The sequence below is a fragment of the Rosa rugosa genome, chromosome 5 (assembly GCF_958449725.1).
Source record: "Rosa rugosa chromosome 5, drRosRugo1.1, whole genome shotgun sequence".
Lineage (NCBI taxonomy): Eukaryota > Viridiplantae > Streptophyta > Magnoliopsida > Rosales > Rosaceae > Rosa > Rosa rugosa.
The window spans coordinates 17,356,512-17,360,603 of record NC_084824.1 but is presented as its reverse complement, the minus strand read 5'-3'; the positions used below and the strand labels follow the sequence as shown (position 1 = coordinate 17,360,603).

Here is a 4,092-nt window from a genome sequence, read left to right as displayed (position 1 = left end):
GCTAAGCCTAACACTCAAAAACTTTAGCTACCTGCAATGCGCGCCCACTGTCAATTTAAAACATGCATAATTTTGTTTCAATCTACCACGCCGGCTTTGTACTTAGTTCTAACTCTTAACTTTCCTTTGTGAAGTGACTATCTAGGTTTGCTACGAAGAGAAATAAACCACCTTATTACATTATAACTTCTAATAGACAAATAACATATAACCTATATATGATCCTAATTCAACGTTATGTAACTTGACAGTTTTCGTGCTTGCTTGGTTTTATTAAACCATCATTAATTTGCTTCGTATTATGACTTGGGGATACATAGTCATGTATGTCCTTTGAATCTGTCATCTCTCATCCTGTCATGTCATTGTACACTGTTTTTCATCTCATTAGATCTGATTTCTCCGCTAACTCTCCTTGAGGTAGCTAGTGTGGTTTCTTATACCCTTTTATTGTACATCAATCAAAGAAATATAAGTTGATTCCTATTAGCGGAAGGAGCTGACAGCATTTAGATATAGGGCTAGTATGTGTGTGTAATGTATGTGGTAATCTGGGTTTGGATCTCCTAACTGAGAATATGGAGGAATTGTATAAATGAATGATTACACTTTAGATTGTATAGTTATTAGTTTATAGTGTTTTTTCTGGTAAGAATGCAGCTTCTCTTGTAGAGTAATTATGAGTGAAAACTGTGAAATAGACAGCCAACAATCATGTGGGATGAAGTACTAAAACATAGATGACGCAAACTTATTTGGCTGATAAAAGGTGAATAGATATTACAGTTAGAAATGTGACATTTACGGTGCATTTGGATGAGAAAATTATAAAATCCGTAGGAATTTATTAATGATGGAATCTTTAACTCCATCAATCTAAAATTCCATTAATTGCAATTTCCATTGTTTGGTTGCATCTATTTAGGATTTGAAATGTGTAATAAATTAAGAAAGTTTAAAACAAATAAAAAGATAAAATAGAAAAAAGTCTTGTTTTGGAAATAAAAATTGAATACTGCAAAGGAATTCGTAAATGACACCTATTTTGGTGGAAATTGAAGTGAGGAATTTAAACAACGAATTCATTCTTTTTTTTTTCCACAGAGAAATTTAAATATACCAATCTGATAATGCCAAATGAGGGAATTGGCTTTTAGGAATTATGAAATCCTCATTTTCAATTAAATTTCATCATTTTTTCCCTCATCCAAACACACTCTTAAAGTGATTCATTTACGGTATTATGTTAAGAAATCTAAATATCCAAAGTAGGCCTCGTCAACGGGCCCGGGCCTAATTACATTTTTAAATAGTCACGGGCCGAGCCGGGCCGGGCTTCATTGTAAATCAACGGATCCAAGCCCGTCCATATAAGGCGGGCCTTGCGGGCTTTTACGGGCCGGGCCGGGTAGCCCACCTTTTTACGGGTTGGGCCGGGCTTTTCTATAATGCGAGTCTCAGACCATTTTATTGTGCAATATTTAGCCTCGTCCACATTGCCACAACAACTAATTTTACTCAACCTCATTCAACTAATTGATAAGGTCTTGGGCTGAAATGGATACATCTCAGGTCATATTAAGGATGCTATTTTTTTCCTTTTAAAGTTTTAAGGGGTTTGGAACAGCCGAACTAGGAGGCTCATCCCCACGCCCATTTTAATGTACTGAAATAAAAAGACAGAATACAAAGTGTCCCAATATACAACTTAGAACGAAAGCAAATTATTAATACAATTTCTATGAGTTTATCTAATAATTAGGCATATTGTCTTCCATTCAGACTTGGTATCATTGAGGCTCACACTTAGAATCTGCCTGCAGCCCTGCATAATTGGTACAGCCCTGCAAAAAATTCTTGAAATGAGCCACTTATTTGTAATGCACGGACTACACAGAATAACCAAAACTTCAGCTTTATTTCTACTTGGGCATAAAGTTGAACATGCTTATTACAAATATCTAATCTGCAAGTTTTAGTAAAAGCAAGCAACTCACAGTTTCAAATGAACCAATTCAAGCTTTAAAACTACCCACTATAGTCTAACTTCAGATAAAGTTTGTATGTAAAAGCATCCTAAGAATTGTTAAGGATCCAATTACTATTTTCCACATAAACTGCAAGTGCAGCGAATAGTCTTAATTATATAAGGGTTTGTCAAAAACGTGCTGCAATCAAAGCTTCCAAATATATGAATATATAAACAAGTGTGCTGCATATTGGTATTGAATACAACTCAAGCCAAGAAATACAATGTTTAGCCGTGCTCATCTTTCAATCAAGAAGAAGACAAAAACATGGCTTTTGAATATGGGAGGCAGTGGTACATGGTCAACAAAAAGCGATTGCTTAAGTGGGCACAGAGGCGTTCATACCAGATTGGAGAAGTCACCCCAGTTTTGCTCTTGCATGCGAATCAAAATCGGCCAATCGCCGGAACAAGCTTTGAATCTGCAGTAACAAGAACCATAAAAAAGCTTCGTTAGTATTCTATAAAAGCTCATTGAGAAGAGATGGGACACTTCGAAAGTCTTACCCAGTTCGAGTCTTTGTTGAATGTGGTAGAATCAAGGCGATCAATTCCTTATTTGTACGAAATCGGACACCAAGACTCCTTCTTCAGGTCGGATTAAAGTAGCTGGTACCCATCTCCAATTCGACTTTTAACGCGAAGACTATTCGCTGCACTTGTGTTTGTTGTTGCTGCATCAAGAACTGGTAACTTCACACATATAACTCCTTATAATCTTAACAACACAAAACAAACACCACTTCAAACAAAGAATCATGTTGCACGCATGTGAAACAAAACCACAGACCAAAGACATCAACAAAACCAGTACCTGCTCGATCAAATCTTTGCTCTTAGATTATCCCCTCTTGCAGCCCGTGAGATGAGGAAGAGGAAGAGAGGAGGCTGATCAGGTATGGAGGTTTAGGTCGAGTCGTCGAGAGGAGGCTGAGGAGCTATGGAGGTATGGATATTTAGATCTGAGACTCTGAGTGACTGAGTCGTCGAGAGGAGGCTGAGGCTTGAGGCCTTGAGAAACAGAGAATGAGAGAAAGTGATAAATTTGCCGACTTAAGTTTATGGCATGTTTACTTACTTGGAATGGAAAATAATCATGAATCGGAGACAAGTGGAATGGGAGAAGAAAGGAATCGGTATTGATTCCGGATGAATGATTCCTAAACCCATCTCCCCCCTCCGTAATCGAATTCCTGAGTATTCAGGAATCGATTCCTGATAAGGAGGTGGGACCTACATCCATTCCGATTCCTTCATGTGTTAGTAAACGCATGAATTCTTTTACCCGGAATCATTCCGATTCTTTTATGTGTTAGTAAACGCATGAATGTTTTTACCTCGTAATCATTCCCTCCCATTCCAAGTAAGTAAACATGCCCTTAGATTTAGGTCATTGTCTCACAGCTATCCAACGGTAGGTTTAGAAAACAGACGGATCCAACGGTAGGATTAGAAAACGGTAACTTCTCAGTTTTCTAAAAACATATATATAATTTTACATAATTTAAATATAAATCTATATTTATATATCATACACTCCAAAGAGTAACCCCTATCAATTCAAAGAAAATGAAAAAACCGACCGTTGGATGAGTTTATTACAATAAATTATGAGTGTGGTAAAAAATTTAGCCAATTTCACCATATTTTCGAATCCGATCGGATTGGTCAACCGTAGTCACTTATATGTTTTCTTGGTTGACCGATGGCTTGACAACCGCGAAACGTGCTTATTTTTTCACATCACGTTTGTATATATTCCATCGATGGATGTGCGTGGACATAAGATAAAAAAAATTAATTTTAATTACAAACACATTGGCCTGTACCAATTTTCCTCCTAAAGTTGTATGACTTATACATTGCATTTAAATTGTTTTAGGTTTCATTTTAAAGCAACCATGAAGTGGAAAATGAATTCGGAGAAACCAACCGCTCGATGGAGAGATTGTAATGTTTTTACGGTGGTTGTAGAAAATCCAGCCAATTTGGTTATTGTTTCGAATTCGATCAACTAGGTCAAACGTAGGTACTCTTATAAACCTATATTTATATATCATACA

The 4,092-nt window shown here is 36.7% G+C and overlaps 1 long non-coding RNA gene across 1 annotated transcript; it reads right to left on the bottom strand.

Moving 5' to 3' along the window:
* Positions 1-1,573: 1,573 nt before the first annotated feature.
* Positions 1,574-3,049, bottom strand: LOC133712519 (uncharacterized). The gene is made up of 4 exons (XR_009847446.1): positions 2,844-3,049; positions 2,537-2,703; positions 2,376-2,451; positions 1,574-1,844 (listed from the first exon to the last, which is right to left on the bottom strand). It is a non-coding gene; the product is annotated as an uncharacterized LOC133712519 (long non-coding RNA).
* Positions 3,050-4,092: the final 1,043 nt, after the last annotated feature.